The following is a 25829-nucleotide window of genomic DNA, read 5'->3' as shown; positions in this document are numbered from 1 at the left end:
ACAGACTACAGATCCTTTCTACAGAGCTCAGTACAGAATAACACAGATGATCAGACAAACAACAATCCAACACAGACTACAGATCCTTTCTACAGAGCTCAGTACAGAATAACACAGATGATCAGACAAACAACAATCCAACACAGACTACAGATCCTTTCTACAGAGCTCAGTACAGAATAACACAGATGATCAGACAAACAACAATCCAACACAGACTACAGATCCTTTCAACAGAGCTCAGTACAGAATAACACAGATGATCAGACAAACAACAATCCAACACAGACTACAGGGTACTAAGACATTTTTATTATTATTATTTAATGTGAAAAATACAACATAAACCACCTCTTTCATGATTAAGTGGGGAGTCACAAGGCGCTGGTCCGTCTCATGTTATTACAAAGGAAGAGCAATAACAGAGCGAGAAGCAGACATCAACCCTGATCTTTTATGTACACACTAGGAGATCAATGATTGCAGAGGAAACACTTGTCTTTTTCCAATACACTCCTCAACAAGATCTATAAAAAAAGCACTATAAAGCTAAAGTTTATAAAGATGTATGTCTGTGATGTGTAACAGTTCATGGTTGGTTCAACAGTCTGGTTCAACAGTCTGGTTGTGCTCGGTTGTGTTTGGACTGACTGGCTGTTTTAAAGCTTTGGAACAAATCAAATCAATCTTTATTTGTCACATGCGCCGAATACGGTTGATGGTAGACCTTACCGTGAAATGCCTACAAGCCCTTAACCAACAGTGCAGTTCAAGAAGAGTTAAGAAAATATTTACCAAATAAGCTAAAGTAAAAGTAACACAAAATAACAATAACTAAGCTATATACAGGGGGTACCGAGTCAGTGTGCGGGGGTACAGGTTAGTTGAGGTAATACAAACGTGCACACACACGGCACGTGCACATACCCACCCACATACCCACCATCAGCTCTATTCTCTCTAATGGTTGAGGGAGTGTGGAAGGGAATTTCATTTACAGGCCTTTTGTGTGGGATTGTATGGTGTATTCGGGTTATACTGGGACATGGGGGAGAAAAGGAGGGGGGATATATGGACAGAAGTGGCCATAGGTCAGTACCTCTAGCATGCAGTGGGTCCTCTCCTGTTGGAAGCGCTGGAGGAAGGCCCCCACCAGGTGGTCCACATAGAGGAGTTGGAACTCTGTCTTTACTATGGGCTTCAGCACCTCAGACAGAACCTGGGGAGGGAGGAGAGAGGAGATGTTAGATGTCTAAGAAAGATAGAGACTGAAGAGGAGAGAATGGACTGCTCTCTCAAAGACATACTGGGAAGGAGGAGAAAAGGACAAAAACATCTCTACAGAAATTCATGAAAGGCTTGGTAAAGCCAATGACCTGATATTAAGTGACTAAGGCTCTCACTGTGAGAGCTGTGTGCAATTGGGAGAAGACAATGGAGGCACTGAATTTGAATGATAAACTACAGGCTTTTCTGAATGAACAGACAGCGGATAATAAACCAGATGTACAGCAGAACAAAAGCTTCAGAGTGTGTTTGCAGATGACAAGATAGATCTCAGGGGTGTGTGTGTGTGTGTGTGTGTGTGTACACACAGAGTTTTTCCAGAGCGAGAGCCATGTGTGTTCGGTGTTTCAGAAGCGTCAGTGTGAGGCGTACACACTCGGCTGCCTGTGCCACTAGGGGTGTCTCATCACCGGGCTCTGCCGTCAGAATGCTGCGTCGCCCGCTGAGATCTCCCATGTCTCATGTTCCGCCCTCCCACATATCACGGCCCACACTGATGGCATTTCCATCTGCTTCACAGTAATGTAATCTCAGCAGGCCATAGCTCTGCTGTCATTTCACATGACAGTCCGTCGGAGCAGGAAAGGCACTTGCTGACACTTTAGGGAGTCCAGCAAGGCCTGAACACACCGTTATGGGGAGATATTCCCAGGCTAGATGAGAGGCCCTGCTGAGCTAAGCCTAAACTGGGCCTGGGGGGCAGCAGGACTTTAACCTCTATGTCCAGATAAAACAAGGTAGGAGTGGAGCAAACAGAGGTTTAACTAAACTCCAGCTGATAGGAGTCAGCAGCTTGGGCTGGCAGAAGCCTGGGCTGAGGGAGGAGGCAGGACTGTGGGGGTGGAGGGAGGAGGAGTGAGAGAGAAAGAGAAGGGTAGAGGTGTCCCAATTATCTCTCTTTCTTCCCAAAATGTGTAGGTGTTCACTTCCCTTCTCTCATTTGAAAGGAAATGACTGGTATAAGGAATATGATGGAAACTGCCACTAGCCCATGCCTGCACCAATCCAATGCTTTTAGATTTGTGGGAAGTAATGAGTGTACAATTTAAGAGAACAGAGATATACAGTGAGGGAAAAAAGTATTTGATCCCCTGCTGATTTTGTACATTTGCCCAGAGACAAAGAAATGATCAGTCTATAATTTTAATGGTAGGTTTATTTGAACAGTGAGAGACAGAATAATAAAAAATCCAGAAAAACGCATGTCAAAGATTTTATAAATTGATTTGCATTTTAATGAGGGAAATAAGTATTTGACCCCTCTGCAAAACATGACTTAGTACTTGGTGGCAAAACCCTTGTTGGCAATCACAGAGGTCAGACGTTTCTTGTAGTTGGCCACCAGGTTTGCACACATCTCAGGAGGGATTTTGTCCCACTCCTCTTTGCAGATGTTCTCCAAGTCATTAAGGTTTCGAGGCTGACGTTTGGCAACTCGAACCTTCAGCTCCCTCCACAGATGTTCTATGGGATTAAGGTCTGGAGACTGGCTAGGCCACTCCAGGACCTTAATGTGCTTCTTCTTGAGCCACTCCTTTGTTGCCTTGGCCGTGTGTTTTGGGTCATTGTCATGCTGGAATACCCATCCACGACCCATTTTCAATGCCCTGGCTGAGGGAAGGAGGTTCGTCCCTTTGATGCGGTGAAGTTGTCCTGTCCCCTTAGCAGAAAAACAACCCCAAAGCATAATGTTTCCACCTCCATGTTTGACGGTGGGGATGGTGTTCTTGGGGTCATAGGCAGCATTCCTCCTCCTCCAAACACGGCGAGTTGAGTTGATGCCAACGAGCTCCATTTTGGTCTCATCTGACCACAACACTCACCCAGCTGTCCTCTGAATCATTCAGATGTTCATTGGCAAACTTCAGACGGGCATGTATATGTGCTTTCTTGAGCAGGGGGACCTTGCGGGCGCTGCAGGATTTCAGTCCTTCACGGCGTAGTGTGTTACCAATTGTTTTCTTGGTGACTATGGTCCCAGCTGCCTTGAGATCATTGACAAGATCCTCCCGTGTAGTTCTGGGCTGATTCCTCACCGTTCTCATGATCATTGCAACTCCACGAGGTGAGATCTTGCATGGAGCCCCAGGCCGAGGGAGATTGACAGTTATTTTGTGTTTCTTCCATTTGCGAATAATCGCACCAACTGTTGTCACCTTCTCACCAAGTTGCGTGGCGATGGTCTTGTAGCCCATTCCAGCCTTGTGTAGGTCTACAATCCTGTCCCTGACATCCTTGGAGAGCTCTTTGGTCTTGGCCATGGTGGAGAGTTTGGAATCTGATTGATTGATTGCTTCTGTGGATAGGTGTCTTTTATACAGGTAACAAGCTGAGATTAGGAGCACTCCCTTTAAGAGTGTGCACCTAATCTCAGCTCGTTACCTGTATAAAAGACACCTGGGAGCTAGAAATCTTTCTGATTGAGAGGGGGTCAAATAAAACAGCTAATCAGGGGGCAGCTGGTACCAGGACTAGAGGGTTGGAATACAGCTAATCAGAGGGCAGCTGATACCAGGACTAGAGGGGTGGAATACAGCTAATCAGGGGGCAGCTGATACCAGGACTAGAGGGGTGGAATACAGCTAATCAGGGTGCAGCTGGTACCAGGACTAGAGGGGTGGAATACAGCTAATCAGGGTGCAGCTGGTCCCAGGACTAGAGGGGTGGAATACAGCTAATCAGGGGGCAGCTGGTCCCAGGACTAGAGGGGTGGAATACAGCTAATTGGAGTACAGCTGGTACCAGGACTAGAGGGGTGGAATACAGCTAATCAGGGGGCAGCTGATACCAGGACTAGAGGGGTGGAATACAGCTAATCAGGGTGCAGCTGGTACCAGGACTAGAGGGGTGGAATACAGCTAATCAGGGTACAGCTGGTACCAAGACTAGAGGGATGGAAAACAGCTAATCAGGGTGCAGCTGGTACCAGGACTAGAGGGATGGAAAACAGCTAATCAGGGTGCAGCTGGTACCAGGACTAGAGGGATGGAAAACAGCTAATCAGGGGCTACTGGTGGGTCTTACTTGGGTATGAGGGAGAGCTGTCCGATGCTGGAGTGGTGTCAGATGGTGTGGGCCAGGGCCAGCACGTAGCTGCAATACATCTAAGAGTAGGACTGGCGGCAGGCGGTCCAGAAGTGCGAAGGGGTACCCCACCCACTCAGTCTCTGATGTGAGGCACGGGTTGCCCAGCACACTCATAATACAGTCCTGCAGGACCACCCAGTAAGGCTCCTAGAGAGGAAAACATACAACGTTAAGCTCGCTTCTTTTCAGACTTTAGAGAAGCTTCCAGACAGGAGTCTGGAGGACGGATAAAGTTATGTTTATTTGGGTAAAGCCATTTGGGTAAAGCCCAGAATTTCACAGTGAGCAGTAAAAGACCACAATTTGTGGACCTTGTCTTTCATGGATAGTTGAAACTTGATCATGCGAATGGGGAAAAACAAGTTTGCTGTATGCCATGAACTACATTCCTGATCTGTAACAAAGCGTGCGTGTGTGTGCGAGTGCACGTGTAGAGAGGAATCTTACAGGCAAGCGTTCATCCAGGCACTTATGTTCCCCCAAGACAACAGCGTTCATCCAGGCACTTATGTTCCCCCAAGACAACAGCGGTTGGCTGTTAGAGGGCACATGGCATCAGGAGCCCAATCTACACATGGCATCGGGAGCCCAATCTACACACAACATAAGCATCCACGACGCTGGGCCAATTGTGCACCGCCCTATGGAACTCCCAATCACGGCCGGATGTGACACAGCCTGGATTCGAACCAGGTACTGCAGTGACACCTCTTGCACTGAGATGCAGTGTCTTAGACCACTGCGCCACTCGGGAGCACATGCATCAAGAGGACAGTGCAGTCAGAATATATTTGTTTTTTATATAGTCTAGAGCCCGTTCTCAGACTTCTCCCCCTCTCAATGGCTGGTTAGCAGTCCCTGTTCGACCTACGAGCCTTGACCCCATGCTGACCTCTTGAGGACGACGCTGAGCAGAGCGTTGCCAATGTCCTTGCCGGGCACTGCCAGGGCCATCAGCTCTACACAGGTGACATGCAGGGCGTGGGCGGCCGGGTTGGGGAACTTGTTGAACCTCCAGTCAGTTCGGGAATGGCCCGACAGTCAGGGAGATTTTCAAATTCCAAAAACAATGACTTTAGCAGTATATATTTTGTTATGTTTGAGCAAAATAACAGTTTTAGTCATGGGAAAATGCATAGAATTGCAGGAAATTTCTCTCGGCTCCATGGAAAAATGTGTAGAACTGTGGAAAATACATGCTATACCAGGCTGTGTACACAATCAAAGCTACAGACCACAACCATTCCCCCTCCCCCTCCCCCACGTGAAACTTGTAGAGTCCTCCCAGGTGGTCCAGTAGCGTCTCCGGGCAGCAGCTCCAGGAAGTGGTGGATGACAATGTTGAAGACGAGCAGGATAAGGAGGCACACGTTACCGAAGTAGATGGGCAGGTAGTGGGACTGATGCTGCATGGGCGGATTTACATGCTCCGCCTGAACCTCAAAGTACATGAAATGTGAAACGCTGTAACTGTATCATCTTTAAGCTTTATTAAAAGAGCATGTTTGATAACAGCAAAACAGTAAGTGGTCAAAGCAATAGTCACCACAGCAGAACAGAACGAGAGACAACCCATTTTCACTGCTCAGTTAAAGAACACAGTTGAGCCAATGTAAATATCAAATTTAAACAGGACCAAACGTCAACAGGGAATGGAGCAGGCTGAACAATAGCGGCCTCTCGTTGACATTCACGTTCTTATCGCCTTGAGCCACTGTGTGCCTAGTGATTCTTTCAAACCGTCTTTCTGGCAACGCTGATCTTTTCATGCTAGCAGAGTTGGAGCCAGTATGGTACCATGTGGTAGGTCATGTGCTTGGTGTGCCAGTCGCTCTGCAGCCAGTGTTCGGGGGCGTTCTCCTTGACGAAGTCTGAGCCGTGGTTGCGGTTGTCGTTGGGCTTGAGGAGGAGCTGGATGATAAAGTAGCACCTGGGCCTCGTTACCCTCGTGACTCCTCATGGCCTGGACAGGAGGGGGGAGGAGAGGGAGAGATGGGAAGAGGGGAGAGATGAGTGAGGGAAGTAATGGGAAAGAGGGAGAGGTTAATAGGGAATTAAACATTTGTTTGATAGCTGCTGAACCGGCACAGATTAATATTGAACAAATAAATATGAATGTATGTTATCACAATGTAATTGAAGCTTCCAAAGACTTAAATAGAGGTCAAACATATGACTGGACCATAGTTCTAAATCTATTTGTCTCATTCTTAGGGATGGATCGAAATTTACAGAATGGTTACCTGGAGGAAAATTTCAGTCCCGGGGAGGGTTTAGTCTTTTTTAAATCTAATCCAACGGCGGGTCATGTAATTCGTAATTAATGAAATTTCAGAATTTACAATTAGTTGCTTATTAGGCTACAGTATACACTGAGGATACTAAACATTAAGAACACCTGCTCTTTCCATGACAGTGTTTATCTGGTCAGTCTATGCTCCCTTATTGATGTCACTTGTTAAATCCGTTTCAATCAGTGCAGATGAAGGGGAGGAGACAGGTTAAGACCAGGCACCACAGGCTAATAGGGATTTTTTTTCTTATTTAGTCTAGTCAGACTGAATCTTTACCAGATGAAAGTATACATAAATACAACATGTTATTGTATTACAAGTTTGATATATTTTAACATAAATATATGCAAATGAGACAACCTACTTTAATATGCGCCAATTTGCATATTACAGGAAACCATTTTTTTTCAACACATTGCTTCAAGGCAGATTCATTTTTTATTTTTATTGTGATAAGACACTCAATGGTCAGACTTTTACAGATCAGTTGATCAAAATATTGATAAACACTTCACATGTATGACTGATGCATATTTTTCACATATTTACATATAAAATGACACTTAAAATCAAAACAACACAAGATATAAAAAAACAGCCTCTGTAAAAGTCTGACTATAAGACCTAAGAACATGTATGTGGAATAATGTGAATGTACGTCCTTGGAAGACTAAGAAAAAGGAATTGGCGCACGGGGAACATGTAATTTTCAGAAAATGGCCGATAAAGATAGGCTAATGCAATTAAAATGTACTTTCCATAAATATGACCATTTGTCACATTAATTGAACTCTTATTCATATATCACTTAAAAACGGACAAATAAACATCAAATATACCTTTTACAAATAAATACATTAGCACGTTTAATACATTTATTTCTAGCAATAGAGCATATGCTTTGAATACTGGTCTGTTGGGCAAATATGCAGTTTTGGGCAACTTCTCATATCGCTTTGCTCAATTTGTCACATACAAGGATTTTGTATGGCTGTTGAAATGTGCAGAACATGGATCAGCTATGCCTGCCCCATATGTAAGGCCCTCTTTGAGTTGTTGCTAGTGCCGCTTTACTTTCTTGACTTTGTCATGGGACCTGCGCCTACGCTTGGCACACTCCGTTGAAGCAGCATCAGCTCTCACAACACGCCTCGCATCATCCTCTCTGATTGCTTCCAGTGTCACCAAGGTGCTGTCAAGCCACAATTTGTCCATCATATTTGACATAGCAGTGGCTCCCTCATTGAAGGTGGCTACTGCCATACTGGCTGCTGCATCAATGTGGCTTTAGCCCACGAAGACAGTTTTGGGGCATCGCGACCATATTAGAGTTAAGACATTCATTTGCATTCTGGGTTCCTCCGTGCTGCATTCTTTTGAGGAGGTTATCATTTGACATCCTATGATATAGAGGTACCATTTTCTGTGCAACCTCTCTATACAAAAATGTAAAGCCTCCAGGGTTTTTGTGACTGGGTGGATCTTCACCATTTTCTTGGGCTCGCTGGTACCAGCACCTTGATGACGAACATCTATCGTGATTAGGGATTTTGTCTGTTGACATGGAATGGACAAGACCAGCTCAGATAGCATTCTTCATGCCCTCTACATCACCCTGGTTATCAAGAATCTCACCCCCGTAATAGTTTTGCAGACTCTTACATTTTTGTGCATTGAGTTTCCCTACACCTCTCCCCCCAAGGTGTTTCTCTGAACTAAGTTTACGAAGCGCTGTACCCATCCTCTTGTGGGCATGATTGATGCATTCTAGTTCCCCTTTCTCAATGCCTGGGTAGAGATATAATTTGACAACTGCATTGTATGCAGTACTGTCACCATCTGAGAGTATCTCGGTGGTAGCGACTGACTGATCTGGTCCACATGCATTTAGCTGCTTCCTGCTCCCATTGCTTTGCTTGAACCAGAGAAGTTTTGAGCACAGTCATCTGCATGTGAATCCTTCCATTCCCAGAACTCCTCCTCACTAATTCCACTTTTCCTTTTCGTCACACATGCATGGCAGTATGAAGACAACACCTCATAGTCTATTACAAGACCTGTTGCAATGTCTATGCACACACCTATCCGGTTGATCGCTGCTAGCTTTCATCTTCGTTTCAACTAATTTGCGTCTTGACGCGCTGCTGCCTGCTACCTCCTTTTGCTCGTCTACCTGTACTGCCCCTGCCTCAATCGGCTGATCAGGCTCAATTTTATTTCATTCAATGCTTTTCTCGCATTGGCTAACTGAGCTCGACTATTTTTATTCACATACTGTTGGTATATTCTTTGAGATTTGCTCATTTTGTCTCTCTTTACGTAGATCCTTCGCCAGAGATATTTTCAAACAAGGAAGTGCTGCGCGCACGTGAGGCATTTTAACCAATCAGGTTGCCGGAAAGGCCCTTTAAATGCCAGTAACCAATCGGATGTCAGGAAATGACTAATCTTTCAGCACAAAGCACTATGTCTACAAAGCATATCGCCATGTATGGACTAGCTAACGATATGCTCCGTAAAACAAGCTTTTGAATGATATATGATTCAACATGGAGAGTTTTAAAAATAGTGGTTGAATATCTACATGAAACATGCTAACAAGAACAAAATGTATGCTAGGTGTAGTTGACGGAGTTGGGATAAAATGATACAAATCAAGTATTTATATAGATTATTGCCGATTTATTTAGACATTTTATGAAAGTAGGGAAGTCATAATAGTAGTTATATAAGTTATAGTAAAATATCCCAAAATCAGAAAATTGACCGATGGATGCGAAATCTAAATGTGCCCGATGCAGCTTTTCATCTCTGATTCTCCGCTTGGCTCGCAATATCAAGTGCGCCTATAGTGTGGTCTCAATCAAATGACCCATGGCCTATAGGCTACAAAATGCATGCTCGGGGGAAGCACAGAGCAAAGTTATATTTCTAAGATCGCTGCTGGGATGGTGTAACTACAACTAGGCTGCATTAAAAACTGCAATGGATATTCCATCCCTGAGTCCCGGCCTGGTCTGCTCTTACTGATCAAAACGTTTTGTGTGCTGCCTAACCAATGCTGTGCTGTGTAGGCCTACGGTGGCAGTTCAGGAGGAGAGTCAGGCTTCTTCCACTCTCTTGCATGCCTATAGCCTATGTTCTGTTCAGTTTGAGAAGGAGAGCGTGAAGATTAGAAGGAGGACCGGAGGTCAACTTTGATAGCTTGCTACTACTAGAATTGATTTTTATAAAACAAACAATACGTTTCTTGGCCATGATGTATTTATCAGAGTTATTGACTTCACAATAAGCCAAATTCGAGTAACTTACATTGTGGTGCTGAAACTTGAAGCAACAGCCGTGGCATAATAGGGGCGGCAGGTAGCCTAGCGTGGGGCCAGTAACCGAAAGGTTTCTAGATCGAATCCCCGAGCTGACAAGGTAAACATCTGTCGTTCTGCCCCTGAACAAGGCAGTTAACCTGTCTCTGTCAGGTCAGTGTATCTCTGTCTGTTCCCAGGCCGTCATTGTAAATAAGAATTTGTTCTTAACTGACTTGCCTAGTTTAAATAAAGGTTAAATAAAAAAATACATCAGAAATGGACTGCTCATGGTGCTGTATGTAGGTAAATTTGAGTAGTCATAATTCATTTAAACAGTCTTCATTTTAATTAGACTTTAACAACAAAGAGGGATTTGTATTGTAGCCTATTTCTTCCTATTTAATAAATAACAGGTACGCCTACCTGTTCGATAGACGGAATTAGGCTATAGGCTGCTATATCCATAGATGTGTCGGTCAAATCCTCCACCCACCACGCACTCTTTAATGAGCGTACCTCCGAGTCAGTGAAAAGCTGTTAAGTTAAAACCAGGACTCGAATTGAGGGGGTTTCAGAGGGTATGCCATAGGCCTACCTCTTCTTAAAGAAAATGTCAAAAAGGACAGGCCTACCACTTATTAGTTTAAGATATTTAAGAAAATAACACAAATCCGATTATATAAAGTGATCTATAACAGCGCAAACAAGCTGTAAAATACTGTCACGTGTGCTCCTGTAACAGTTCTGCTTCGGTCCCTCCCCTACCGTGGGCTCGAACCAGGGACCCTCTGCACACATCGACAACAGCCACCCTCGAAGCATCGTTACCCATCGCTCCACAAAAACCGTGGCCCTTGCAGAGCAAGGGGAACAATTACTTCAAGGTCTCAGAGCGAGTGACGTCACCGATTGAACCGCTATTAGCGCGCACCACTGCTAACCATTTCACATCGGTTACACTCACCCCCCTTTTGACCTCCTCCTTTTCTGCAGCAACCAGTGATCCGGGTCACGGCACCAATGTAACAGTTTTGCTTCCATCCCTCTCCTCGCCCCTACCTGGGCTCGAACCAGGGACCCTCTGCACACATCAACAACTGACACCCACGAAGCATCGTTACCCATCACTCCACAAAAGCCACGGCTCTTGCAGAGCAAGGGGAACAACTACTTCAAGGTCTCAGAGCGAGTGACGTCACCAATTGAAACGCTATTAGCGCGCACCCCGCTTACTAGCTAGCCATTTCACATCGGTTACACTCCCTCTCCGGCCTTTAGGTCACCAGGCTGCTCTGTGGTATTAAAAAAGATTCTGCTAATATGTAAAATGACGTAGAATTGCATGAAATGTTTATAAAATGCTTTTTTTTCTCGGATCTGCAAATACGATGATAGATTCATGCAAGGCTTTTACTATAAAGGAGATATTTCCATCCCTACTCTTGTCCACGGTGCGCTATGAAAACTACTGCATAACCATGTAATACTCACAGGACGAAGAACAGTTTGTAAAACGGCATATCTAAGGCTCTGGTCTGTCCAAGACGTGAGGGTTAACAGTAGACATGTTCTCTGCTATCCACTTTGTTTAAATTCATTCTTTTGGGTATAGGGGAGGGTCACGTTGTCAAGCGTTAAGACTGGGTTTAGTTAAAATATATTTAGCTAAAGGGAGGGCCATCCATTTTCATTTCAGAGAGGTCCAATTTTCTCCATGTTACCCTTATTATAAATAATGTTCACGCCCTTACCAGACACAGGATGAGTCTGTCCAGCGTGACAATGTTGTACTTCCACACCATGTTGTTGAGGATCTCGATACACTTGTTGAGCTGCTGGCCACCAGCCGACGTGGAGAACTCATAGACCAGGAAGTCTGCAAACGTCCTGACATGGGCCACCAGAGCCCGCGCTCCTATCCTCTCCAGAACGCTGGGGCAAGACATGACACACTGCCTGGTCAGGATGATGGCCTCAACTCACAACGAACGCACAGACACGTCAAATTGGCATAATGTACTGTAACATGGCTCATTGTTTACCATGAGTCATCATTACTAGTCTTCCTCTGAATTCAAAAGGCCATCTGTCAATAACAAGATTATTTCATGATTCAACGCAAAGCTGTTGTCTCAAACACTATCAGCACCCTTAAAACAATCATCAACACAAACAACCACCAAACAGCTTTCTGACACCATCTGCCTCTAGTGTGTGTGTGTGTATGTGTGTGTGATTGTGTGTGTGTTCCTCAACAGCATCCAGAGACAGAGCGCCTGGGGCCCACAGCAGCCCCTTCCTCTTCCCAGTGGTAGTTCCCCCTGCAGACCCCTTCCTACCACCACACCTGGCCACACCACAACCACCACCACTGGCATCTCCCAATCCCCCAGGCTCCAGCTTCCTGGTAGACAGGCCCTATTAAGATAACAGGAGAACAGTTTTACTGTACCAGCTCTGTTGCGTTACAAGACAGTCATTACCAGACTTCCAGTCACTGGCAGAGCGAGCACACTTTCCGCTCCAAAGCCTTTAGCCACTTCTTAATTTAAAGCCCTTTTGGAAAATACCTGAGGCTTTCACTGGCGGTAAATCATATTACAAATGGAGGTGTGCGGCGCTTGACACAATGCTACAAAAAGCCCCCCATGACTGCCTTCTCGAGGAAAGCCATCACTCTCTGCTGGGTAGTGACGTAAAGAGCGCAGGCAGGTTACAATAGAAAAGGCTTTATTCATTCCTGACACTCAAACTCTGTGGGGGAAAGAGGTTGTAAATTCTTTCCTACAGATGAGAGATGGAGGGAGAATTGGAGAGAAAGTGCCAGGGTGGGAGAGAGAAAGAAAAGGGAGGGAGAGAGAAAGAGAGAGAGGGAGAGGGATATATAAAAAAAGAGAGGGAGGGATAGAGAGCGGGATAGAAAGTGCTAGGGAGGGAGTTGAAGCGTTTAATAACATTCGCAGCAACTCTCTCCGGAGGGTTATGCAAACAACAGTCCTTCACAGACCCATTATCACTCCTCCTGCCTGGTGATAAGCAGAAAGTCTCTGCTCTCCAAACCCCTGGCCTGCAGAGAGAGCAGACATCAGATAGAATATAGCCTCTGTTGAACAGTAGTTCTCAGCACATGGCTTGCCATGTGGCTCCAGGGATTGGTTGTGAGGCTGTGCTGATTTTTACACTGTGAGAGGGAATCCACAACAGCACTTTAACAGCACGGCACTGGCTACAGGTTGTCAGTCAGACTCCACAACTTCTGTTTCAGAAGGCACTTTAAAACTGCCTTGCTAGTATAGACTGGTCCTGTGAAAAAAAATGAAAGATGGTAGCGGCAGGGAAGCTGTATCGGTGCTGTCAGAGACAGTGGAGAGTAGAGATTCACATTTAGCCAAGTGTAGTTCTCATTCAGCGCTTGTGATTAGAATGACAAGTGGGCTGATGAGGAGTGTGTGTGTGTGTGTGTGTGTGTATGGTCAGGCTGTTTCCATCCACACAACGTACAGTTATAAACAGGGGTGTGCCGATCTCGTAAAACTACTATTCGTCTGTGTCACACTTGATACTGATAATAGGATTCACTCGTGATCGGAAAACCCAGAAGTGTCCTTTAAATGCCTGTAAAGCCATTTACTGCACTATCACCCAGAGCGCATCTCAGGGGGTTTCCACTATTTACTACAGCCACAGAGTAAAAATGGGCTATATTGAAAAAATGTATGAAAAAAAATATTAATTTAAGGTTAGGGTTAAGCATAAGGTTAGCAGTGTGGTTAAGTTTAGGGTTAGGTTTAAAATCAGATTTTAAGAAGATAAATTGTAGAAATAGGCAGGGTTTATGACTTTGTGGCTGTGGTAACTAGTGATGACCATCAGAGTACAAAGAACAAGAACGGCATATGAAAATACGCATGATTAATTTACTTAGTTCTATTCAATTATCAATGAAATAGGCTAATAAATACCTTAATGCATGTCTGGCTATTGCTGCCTGCATTTATTCCAGACACATTTAGCCTATGCCTATTTAGCCTTTAGCCTATGCCATAGCATTTGTACAATGAAAATAAACTCTGACTTTCCCCCCCAAAATTACATTACAGCCATATTCTAAAATGGATTTGAAAAAAAAGTCCCCCTCATCAATCTACAATCAATACCCCATAATGACAAAGCAAAAACAGTTTAAGACATTTTTGCATATTTATTAAAAATAAATAGTATTCAGACCCTTTACTCAGTATTTTGTTAAAGCACCTTTGGCAGCGATTACAACCTTGAGTCTTCTTGGGTATTACGCTACAAGCTTAGCACTATAAGTACACAAGGCGAGACCCAGATGCAGACACAGGAGGCAGATGGTTTGAGTCTTTGATATGTATTATTCAATCCAAAAGGGGTAGGCAAGAGAATGGTCGTGGACAGGAAAAAGGTCAAAACCAGTTCAGAGTCCAGGAGGTACAGAGTGGCAGGCAGGCTCGAGGTCAGGGCAGGCAGAATGGTCAGGCGAGTACGGAGTCCAGAAACAGGCAAGGGTCAAAACCGGGAAGACTAGTAAAAGAGAATAGATGCAGGAGTACGGGAAAACACACTGGTTGACTTGAAAGAGATACAAGACGAACTGGCACAGAGAGACAGGAAACACAGGGCTAAATACACCAGGGAAAATAAGCGATGCCTGGAGGGGATGGAGACAATCATAAGGACAGGTGAAACAGATCAGGGTGTGACAGGCACACCTGTATTTGGGGAGTTTCTCCCATTCTTCTCTGCAGATCCTTTCAGGCTCTCCCAGGTTGGACGGGGAGTGTCTCCTGTGTTGTCTTGGCTGTGTACTTAGGGTCATTGTCTTGTTGGAAGGTGAACCTTCGCCCCATCCTGAGGTCCTGAGTCCCCTGGAGCAGGTTTTCATCAAAGATCTCTCTGTACTTTGCTCCATTCATCTTTCCCTCGATCCTGACTAGTCTCACAGTCCCTTCAGCTGAAAAACATCCCCACAGCATGAAGCTGCCACCACCATGCTTCACCGTAGAGATGGTGCCAGGTTTCCTCCAGACGTGACGCTTGGCATTCAGGCCAAAGAGTTCAATATTGGTTTCATCAGACCAGAGAATCTTGTTTCTCATGGTCTGAGTCCTTTATGTGCCTTTTGGCAAACTCCAAGTGGGCTGTCATGTGCCTGTTACTGAAGAGTGGCTTCCATCTGGCTACTCTACCATAAAGGCCTGATTGGTGGAGTGCTGCAGAGATGGTTTTCCTTCTGGAAGGTTCTCCCATCTCCACAGAGGAACTCTGGAGCTCTGCCAGAGTGACCATCGGGTTCTTGGTCACCTCCCTGATCAAGGCCCTTCTCACCCAATTGCTCAGTTTGCCCAGGCGGAGAGCTCAAGAAAGAGTCTTGGAGGTTCCAAACTTCTTCCATTTAAGAATGATGGAGGCCACTGTATTCTTGTGGACCTTCAATACGGCAGAAATGTTTTGGTACACTTCCCCATATCTGTGCCTTAACACAATACTGTCTCGGAGCTCTACGGACAATTCCTTCAACCTCATGATTTGGTTTTTGCTCTGCCATGATCTGTCAACTGTGGGACCTTTTAGAGGTGTGACGTTTAAACGAATTTGGCATTGTGAACGTTTAGAAAAAATTCCTAACCACAATGCAGTTATCACAAAACTACCACTAACAGGTCCAAATCATAATCATCATAAAGACAAACATTTAAATTAAACAAATACCTAATGCAACAATGCTGTAACTAGGAGATATACATCTTTCAAATGATTTGCCGTGGATATAAAGCGCACCGCACGTTGTCATCGGCTGCCATAGTTGGAAAAATGGCAGAGAGGGAGACAAGGAAGCGACAGCAGCGAAGTGTTGTATGGCAATACTTTGAGAATTTAAATGAGAAGGTGATGAAATTCAAACTTTGCGAGGTGGAATTGGGCTACAGTGGCATTACAGATGTAATGCTGAAAGGGAGGCACCGTGAGACCCAGCCCATTGCTGGCAGCAGTGTGATAAGGGACAGAGTGAGAAAATCCCAGTGCTGATTACAGAAATGATTGCAGTTGATATGCAGCCATTGTCAATGGTAGAGGATGTCGTGACAGTCCTGATGGATCAATTTTACAATGATTGCTCTACAAGTACAAAGCGCGATCTCTCAAACGCCATATGTGGCGTTAACAGATTGTTGGACGTCTATAAATCACTGCAACGAGCCATCACATTAATGAGAAGTGGGACATGAAGTTCCATGTACTAACCACTGAGAACAAGGAGAGGCACACAACAGAGAACCTAAAACGGTATTAATACCATCGTTGCCCAGTGGGTGGGGGACAGCAGTAAGATAGGTAGCCAGCCAGGATCATGTGGATTGAACTGCATTGCCCCCTACTGGTCATACACAGGACCATATCTGAATTGTGAATTCCTGTCATTTTATGTTATTCATATCCACCACGCTTGACAACTGTGTTTCTGAACGTGCAGAAATAATTGTGCATTCTGATACCTGGCCCAGACCGGCTTCAGGGACCTCGGCAACTAGTAACTTGCCCCCATTGACCAAGCCACTTGGGGGTACTGTTGCCACAGTAAATGCTTGGGGAGGAGGGCCCCGAGCCAAACAACCTTTTTGACGAAACAGGCTCATCCAAATTCATCCGCCTGTCCCTCTCAGGAATCCAGAGAACCGGCACGTTTATTTGGAAGCACCGTGCTAGGATTAGCCCTTGTTAGTCTCTGGAGTGAAGTAACTCGCCACTCATCTGCAAAAACTTTAAAAAGGGGTAAGCGACACTTCACCGCTGCAGGGACAGGAGATAAATACCTTCATCCAAACCTGGAGGAACTCTGCTTTGGTAGAGAAAACGCCATCAAAGGCGCGTTTACCACCAATTGTTCACTCTCCTCCGCTGATTCCAAAGATGACTGATGTCAACAGATTCTCACTTTGAAAACCCTTCAGAGCCAATCAGGAATAGTGCATAATCTCTGCCAACGAAACCTGCATGAGCCTCACTCGGCTGGTTAGTCTTTTTGAACTGACTCTTACCACTGGCCATCTTACTCAAACAAGGAAGAACTGGCTACACAAGCAGAGTAGAAAGTAGTTAGCTTTTAGCAAACACAAAAACCATTACCAAGACCCAAAACTCGCAACATCTAGGGGGACAAGTACTCTCTCGCCACTAACAGACACCTAAGTTGGAGCCGAATCTCGTAGCCTTCAAGTGCTTGAAAAGTTTGTAAATTGCGTGACACGTTATTTCTTCAGGCTCGCTGAAGAGCAAAGAATTTAGGAAACGGATGCAGGCCCCGGTATTATAGCCCGGAAGGTGGGGCTTCAGAGGGCGAGCTCGGCATCCATTGGCCCGTTGGGCGTGATTTCAGTTTGCTTCGGGTGAATAGGATTGGTCGTTGACTCCTCATAGTATGTTATACTGAGTGATAGACTGAAAGGGAACTGTCCTTTGTCTGGAGAGGGAGCAGCTGCACCACAGGGAGACCATGCCCTCTATTCCCCATTCACTTAACATTCACAGAGCTCACCTAATCATCTTATCAAAAAATGTTACCTTATTACAATGTTCCCATGTTAACTCATATTATTTATTAATGATATATATAGATTGAAATACATTTATTTGATCATTTAATCTATGGATTTCACATGACTGGGAATACAGATATGCATCTGTTAGTCAAATCAAATCTTATTTGTCACATACACATGGTTAGCAGATGTTAATGCAAGTGTAGTGAAATGCTTGTGCTTCAAGTTCCGACCATGCAGTAATATCTAACAAGTAATCTAACCTAACAATTTCACAACAACTACCTTATACACACAAGTGTAAAGGAATGAATAAGAATATGTACATAAAAATATATGAATGAGTGATGGCCGAATGGCATAGGCAAGATGCAGTAGATGGTATAGAGTACAGTATATACATATGAGATGAGTAATGTAGGGTATGTAAACATTATATAAAGTGGCATTGTTTAAAGTTGCTAGTGATACATTTATTACATCAAGATGGCAAGATGCAGAAGATGGTATAGTGTACAGTATATACATATGAGATGAGTAATGTAGGGTATGTAAACATTATATAAAGTGGTATTGTTTAAAGTGGCTAGTGATACATTTATTACATACATTTTTCCATTATTAAAGTGGCTAGAGTTGAGTCAGTATGTTGGCAGCAGCCACTCAATGTTAGTGATGGCTGTTTAACAGTCTGATGGCCTTGAGATAGAAGCTGTTTTTCAGTCTCTCGGTCCCCGCTTTGATGCACCTGTACTGACCTCGCCTTCTGGATGATAGCGGGGTGAACAGGCAGTGGCTCGGGTGGTTGTTGTCCTTGATGATCTTTTTGGCCTTCCTGTGACATCGGGTGGTGAAGGTGTCCTGGAGGGCAGGTAGTTTGCCCCCGGTGATGCGTTGTGCAGACCTCACTACCCTCTAGAGAGCCTTACGGTTATGGGCGGAGCAGTTGCCGTACCAGGTGGTGATACAGCCCGAAAGGGTGCTCTTGATTGTACATCTGTAAATGTTGGTGAGTGTTTTTGGTGACAAGCCAGATTTCTTCAGCCTCCTGAGGTTGAAGAGGCGCACCACGCTGTCTGTGTGGGTGGACCATTTCAGTTTGTCCATGATGTGTACGCTGAGGAACTTAAAACTTTCCACCCTCTCCACTACTGTCCCGTCGATGTGGATAGGGGGCTGCTCCCTCAAGTCCACGATCATCTCCTTTGTTTTGTTGACATTGAGTGTGAGGTTATTTTCCTGACATCACACTCCGAGGGCTCTCACCTCCTCCCTGTAGGGCGTCTCGTCGTTGTTGGTAATCAAGCCTACCACTGTAGTGTCGTCTGCAAACTTGATGATTGAGTTGGAGGCATGCATGGCCACGCAGTCGTGGGTGAACAGGGAGTACAGGAGAGGGCTGAGAACGCACCCTTGTGGGGCCCCAATGTTGAGGATCAGCGGGGTGGAGATGTTGTTGCCTACCCTCACCACCTGGGGGCGGCCCGTCAGGAAGTCCAGGACCCAGTTGCACAGGGCGGGGTCGAGACGCAGGGTCTCGAACTTAATGGCGAGTTTGGAGGGTACTATGGTGTTAAATGCTGAGCTGTAGTCGATGAATAGCATTCTTACATAGGTATTCCTCTTGTCCAGATGGGTTAGGGCAGTGTGATTGCGATTGCATCGTTTGTGGACCTATTGGGGCGGTAAGCAAATTGGAGTGGGTCTAGGGTAGAGGTGATATGGTCCTTGACTAGTCTCTCAAAGCACTTCATGATGACGGAAGTGAGTGCTACGGGGCGGTAGTCATTTAGCTCAGTTACCTTAGCTTTCTTGGGAACAGGAACAATGGTGGCCCTCTTGAAGCATGTAGTAACAGATACCTTAAAAAAAAAAAGTAGGGGCGTGGGTTAGATAACCAGTCAGTATCTGGTGTGAACACCATTTGCCTTGTGCAGCGCAACACAGCTCCTTCGCATAGAGTTGATCAGGCTGTTGATTGTGGCCTGTGGAATGTTGTCCCACTCCTCTAGTGGTTGCTGGAAATTGGCAGGAACTGAAACACGCTGTCATACACGTCGACCCAGAGCATCCCAAACATGCTCAATGGCTGACATGTCTGGTGGGTATGCAGGCCATGGAAGAACTAGGACATTTTCATTATCCAGGAATCGTGTACAGATCCTTGCGACATGGGGCTGTTCATTATCATGCTGAAACATGAGGTGATGGCCGCTGATGGGCCTCAGGATTTAATTTCCACTGTATCTCTGTGCATTGAAATTGCCATTGATAAAATGCAATTGTGTTAATAGTCTGTACTTTATGCCTGCCAATACCATAACCCCACCGCCACCATGGGACACTCTGTTCACAACTTTATCAGCAAACCGCTCGCCCACACAACACCATACACATGGTCTGCGTTTGTGAGGCTGGTTGGATGTAGCGCCAAATTCTCTAAAATGAGTTTGGAGTCGGCTTCTACATCTGCATTGCTTGCTGTTTGGGGTTTAAGGCTGGGTTTCTGTACATCACTTTGTGACATCGGCTGATGTAAAAAGAGCTTTATAAATACATTTGATTGATTGATTATGGTAGATACATTAAGATTCAATTCTCTGGCAACAGCTCTGTTGGACATTCCTGCAGTCAGCATGCCAATTGCACGCTCCCTCAAAACTTGAGACACGTGGCATTGTGTTGTGTGACAAAACTGCACATTTTTAGAGTGCCCTTTTAGCATCCCCGGCACAAGGTGCACCTGTGTAATGATCACACTGTTTAATCAGCTTCTTGATATGCCACACCTGTCACACCTGTCAGGATTTTCTTGGTAAAGGAGAAATGCTCCCTAATAGGGATGTAAACAATAAGCTTTTTTTGTGCATATGGAACATTTTTGGGATCTTATGTCAGCTCATGAAACATGGGACCCACAGTTAACATGTTGTGTTTATATTTTTGTTCAGTATAGATACAGAGATAGATATCTATCGGATTCTCTGAGTCAATAATTCTCTATGGCTGCCCCTGTAGACATAAACCCTAAGCTCAGTCAGGGACTAACTCTCTGTACCTGAAGAGGAGCAGGGAAGATGCTGAGGGTGTGAGAGGCCCAAACAGTTGTACATTTTAGGTCTTGGTTTGTTGTGGGCATTTTTATGGGTAAGTGATGGTAGGACAGATTAACTTGTTTTGCTGTAACTGTGGTAAAGGACCTATTTTCTGCCTCCTATTTGTCTTGATCAGTTGTCTGAGCTGTGAAGAGTGAAGTTCATCATGGTCTGCAGGATGTCCTTACACCAGTACCCTGGATGGAGTCAGTGCCTGCGAAGAAATCTGGGACAGGGAAAGCAGAGGAAGGAGAATTAGTCTTGTGTTAGGACAGTGGTACTCATTGCGCAGCCCACGGGCCTCCCTACTTTTGCAGCTCATGGTTATTTTCCTATTTTCCATTCATAATACATAACAATGATACAATTTCAATTCAATGCGTTTAATGCAGGCCTGAATCACTTCATTGAATATATCTATTATTCCCTGGACGGCAGATAGATGGCAGTATAGCGTAGCTGTTGAACAGAAAGGCCAAAATACAACGTTTGCCGAAATAGAAAGCAACCGCTCACCTACAGCGACTGACACATCAATATGCTACTAGCTCATTTTGCAGTCTGGTCGACATGGATCGATTTATTGTTAAAAAATAAACGTAAATCTATTGACAATGAAAATGAGGGGGAAGAGCTGGAGAACAACGTGACAGCTATGAACGAACAACCACCAGATAACCAGGAAGATGGAGGCGGGGAAATGTTGCTAGCTAAAGGCTACAGTCGATTCAAGAAGAACACAAAGTTCCAAGAGAAATGGACAGACAAATATTATTTTTTACTGCATGACGGGACTAGCTCACTTTGTCTTATTATACAAGGCAGTCAATTGTTTTAAACAAGCAAACTTAGAGCGACATTTCCAGTCACACCATGCCCACTTTGACAAAACATATCCGCCACGAAGCAATCTCAGAAACAACAAAATAGCACAAGTCAAAGGACAGCTAAAAGGACAACGACAAATGATGGACAGATTTTGCACCGTTGCAGAGGAAACGACAAGAGGCAACATAAGAGATTGCTTGGATACTCGCGAGAAACAAGAAGGCCTTCACAGACGTGGAGATTGTAAAATAATGTTTTTTGGCCTCAGTCGAAATATTGTATGCTGATTTCACAAACAAGAAAGCTATTTTAAAGCAAATCAAGGGACTGCAACTCTCAAACCCGACCATAACAAGACACATAGAAGACATCGGTAAGGAACTGATTACTGACATATCCGTGGCGCCGTGTTTTAGTATTGTGCTTGACGAAAGCACTGATGTAAGTGACATTGCCCAATTATATTTGGTTCCGCTTCCCTCAAAACGAGTCGTTCATAGAGGGACTTTTATGTTTACTGCCCCTTCAGGGACAAACACGAGGAGAGGATATTCTGAAAACCCTTGTTACATTTTCTGCTCATAATAATATTGACTGGTCAAATGTGGCATCTGTGTGCACTGACTGCGCCCCAAACATGTGAGGAAAGGAGAAGGGACTCAACAATGAGCATTGTGAAACAAAAACAGAGAAACAGACTGACCAATGCGCACCTGGCTTGCCTCACAAGGACAGCAACAACAGACTATACATTTAGAATGAATTCAGTCAAGGAGCAGAGGGGACATTTTCACTCATCCAACTACTGAGGTAACCCTTAAAATGGGTCTTATACATGTGATGTAGCCTATTTGATGTGTGTATGTATATATTTGTGATGTACTGTACATCAAATCAATTGCATGTGCTCTATTGCTCTGAATTTGCTCTCAATTAATAATTGATAATATTGGAAGAAAAAGTACAACAAATGAAATGACTGAATGACTGTCTCAACCCAAAGTGGCCCCCTTACAAACAATTGTGAGTAACACTGGGTTAGGAGCACATTTTCTTAACGCTAACCTACTAGTTAGCGTTAAACACTGACCTATAATGAGTTTCACAGCCTTTATCAGAAACGTGTTAAATATTGAACTAACATTAGATAGAGGCATACCTGTCATGTGGGTGGCTTTGACCAGAGTGAGGATGAGGGCACGGTTGAGCTCCTCATATTCAGCTGACAGCACTGTTTTGGGGTCACTGAGGAAGCGGAATTATAAAAGCTAGTGGTTATGTTGTAGAAAATAGCGTATTTGCAAAGCGCTCACCCATTCCGGTGTTTCTAAGGAATGTTCTTACCTAATTACTTCAATAGCACATCATTCACCTTCTCATTTTAAGACACTGCTGTATAACACCTTGTCTTGCACTGACTTGACCTCAGAGTATAGACTAGTACTAAATCCTTCCCAGTCTGAAGTATCTGTCAGCATTATTGTAATGAGTCAGAAAAAACTGCTGGCCCTTACAAACCTGGTCAAAAAACTTCTGGCCCTACAAATAGCGGCTGACTGTGCCTGATCCTGGGGTTACTGACCAAAGGTGAAGCTGGTTCTTGTTGGTCTGGGGCACTGCGGCCAGCGAGTGCAGGTGGCTGAGCAGCTGGACACGGTTGTGGGGCTGGATGTAGCGCATATGGAAGCTGAACTTCTCCAGCAGAGTGTGAAGGATGCCCCAGGCGTGGGACCTGAACATGTTGGGCAGGGGCTGGCCTTGTAAAACAGGACATCATGTTGTTATAGTTAGAACATTATGTTGAGCCATCTGGTATTCATACAGTGCATTCAGAAAGTATTCATACCCCTTGACTTATTCCCCCCAAAATTGTGTTACAGCCTGAATTCTAAATGGATTAAATATATATATTTTTTTCGTACACATCTACACAAAATACCCCATAGTAACAAAGCGAAAACTTGTTTTTAGACATTTTTGCTAATTTATTGAAAATTAAATACAGAAATGTCTAATTTACATAAGCATTCACACCCCTGAGTCAATACATGTCAGAATCACATTTGGCAGCGATTACAGCTGTGAGTTAATGGGTAAGTCTTGAACTAGATAGTTGGTTATGTGCTCGTGAGTAAGTATTTCACGGTAAGGTCTACCACCTGTTGTATTCAGCGCATGTAACAAATAACATTTGATTTGATTTGAGTCTAAGAGCTTTGCACACATGTATTGTACATTTATTATTTTTCTAATTCTTCAAACTTTGTCAAGTTGGTTGTTGATCATTGCTAGACAGCCATTTTCAAGTAATTAGGCCACTCAGGAACATTCAATGTTGTTTTGGCAAGCAACTCCAGTGTATATTTGGTCTTGTGTTTTAGATTGTCCTGCTGAAAGGTGATATTGTCTCCAAGTGTCTGTTGGAAAGTAGACACCCAGGTTTCCTCTAGGATTTTGCCTGTGCTTAGCTCTATTCCGTTTCTTTTTATAAAAAAAACTCCCTATTCCTTGCCGATGACAAGCATACCCATAACATGATGCAGCCACAACCATGCATGAAAATTTGAAGAGTGGTAATCAGTGATGTGTGTTCTTGGATTTGCCATAACTATTCAGGCCATAACTTTAATTTCTTGCCACATTTTTTGCAGTTTTACTTTCGTGCCTTGTAACAGGATGCATGTTTTGAAATATTTATATTCTGTACAGGCTTACTTCTTTACACTCTGTCATTTAAGTTAGTATTGTGGAGTAACTACAATGTTGTTGCTCCACCCTCAGGTATCTCCTATCACAGCCATTAAACTCCGTAACTGTTTTAAAGTCACCATTGGCCTCATGGTGAAATTCCTGAGCGGTTTCCTTCCTCTCCGGCAAATTAGTTATGAAGGACGCCTGTATCTTTCTAGTGAATGGGTGTATTGATACTCTATCCAAAGTGTAATTAATAACTTCACCATGCTCAAAGGGATAATCGATGTCTGCTTTTATGTCTACCAATAGGTATCATTCTTTGCGAGACATTGGAAAACCTCCCTGGTCTTCGTGGTTGAATCTGTGTCTGAAATTCCCTGCTCGGCTGAGGGACCTTACAGATAATTGTATGTGTGGGGTACAGAGATGAAGTAGTCATTCAAAAATCATGTTAAACACTAACTGCACACAGAGTGATGCGACTTGTTAAGCACATTTTTACTCCTGAACTTATTTAGGCTTACCATAAAGTGGTTGAATACAATTATTATTGTTTTTTTTTTAGGGGGTAGATCAACTTTAATCTGGCAGATATATTATAGCTTCCATTAATGTAATTGTCTGCATCATCTCCAATCCCCCAGAGTCAAATATTTGACTCTGGGCCCGAGTATTAGGCAGTTTACTCTGGGCACGCTTTTCATCCGAAATTGAAACATACTGCCCCCTATACCTTAAAAAGTTAATGCGTTTCAGCCAATCACTTGTGTTGTGACAAGGTAGGGGTGATAGCCCTGTTTGGTAAAAGACCAAGTCCATATTATGGCAAGCACAGCTCAAATAAGCAAAGAGAAACGACAGTCCATCATTACTTTAAGACATGAAGGTCAGTCAATACGGAAAATTAAGAACGTTGAAAGTTTCTTCATGTGCAGTCGCTAAAACCATCAAGCACTATGATGAAGCTGGCTCTCATGAGGACCGCCACAGGAAAGGAAGACCCAGAGTTACCTCTGCTGCAAAGGATAAGTTCATTAGAGTTAACAGCCTCAGAAATTGTAGCCCAAATAAATGCTTCAGAGTTCAAGTAACACACACATCTCAACATCAACTGTTCAAAGGAGATTGTGTGAATTCGGCCTTCATGGTCGAATTGCTGCAAAGAAACCACTACTAACAGACACCAATAATAAGAAGAGACTTGCTTGGGCCAAGAAACACGAGCAATGGATATTAGACCGGTGGAAATCTGTCCAAATTTGAGATTTTTAGTTCCAACCGCCATTCCTTTGTGAGATGCAGTGTAGGTGAATGGATGATCTCCGCATGTGTGGTTCCCACCGTGAAGCATGGAGGAGGAGGTGTGATGGTGTTAGGATGCTTAGCTGGTGACACTGTGATTTTTTTAGAATTCAAGGCTCACTTACCACAGCATTCTGCAGCGATACGCCATCCCATCTGGTTTGCGCTTAGTGGGACTATCATTTGTTTTTCAACAGGACAATGACCCAACACCTCCAAGCTGTGTAAGGGCTATTTGACCAATAAGGGGAGTGATGGAGTGCTGCATCAGATGACCTGGCCTCCCCAATCCCCCGATCTCAACCCAATTGAGATGGTTTGGGATGAGTTGGACCGCAGAGTGAAGGAAAAGCAGCCAACAAGTGTTCAGCA

The 25829-nt window shown here is 44.3% G+C and overlaps 1 pseudogene; it reads right to left on the bottom strand.

Moving 5' to 3' along the window:
• Positions 1-1033: 1033 nt before the first annotated feature.
• The window catches only part of LOC115174403 (mediator of RNA polymerase II transcription subunit 23-like), a 34507-nt pseudogene continuing 9711 nt past the window's right edge, over positions 1034-25829 (bottom strand).

The sequence above is a fragment of the Salmo trutta genome, chromosome 35, assembly GCF_901001165.1.
Source record: "Salmo trutta chromosome 35, fSalTru1.1, whole genome shotgun sequence".
Classification (NCBI taxonomy): domain Eukaryota; kingdom Metazoa; phylum Chordata; class Actinopteri; order Salmoniformes; family Salmonidae; genus Salmo; species Salmo trutta.
This window is presented reverse-complemented; position numbering and strand designations above follow the sequence as displayed.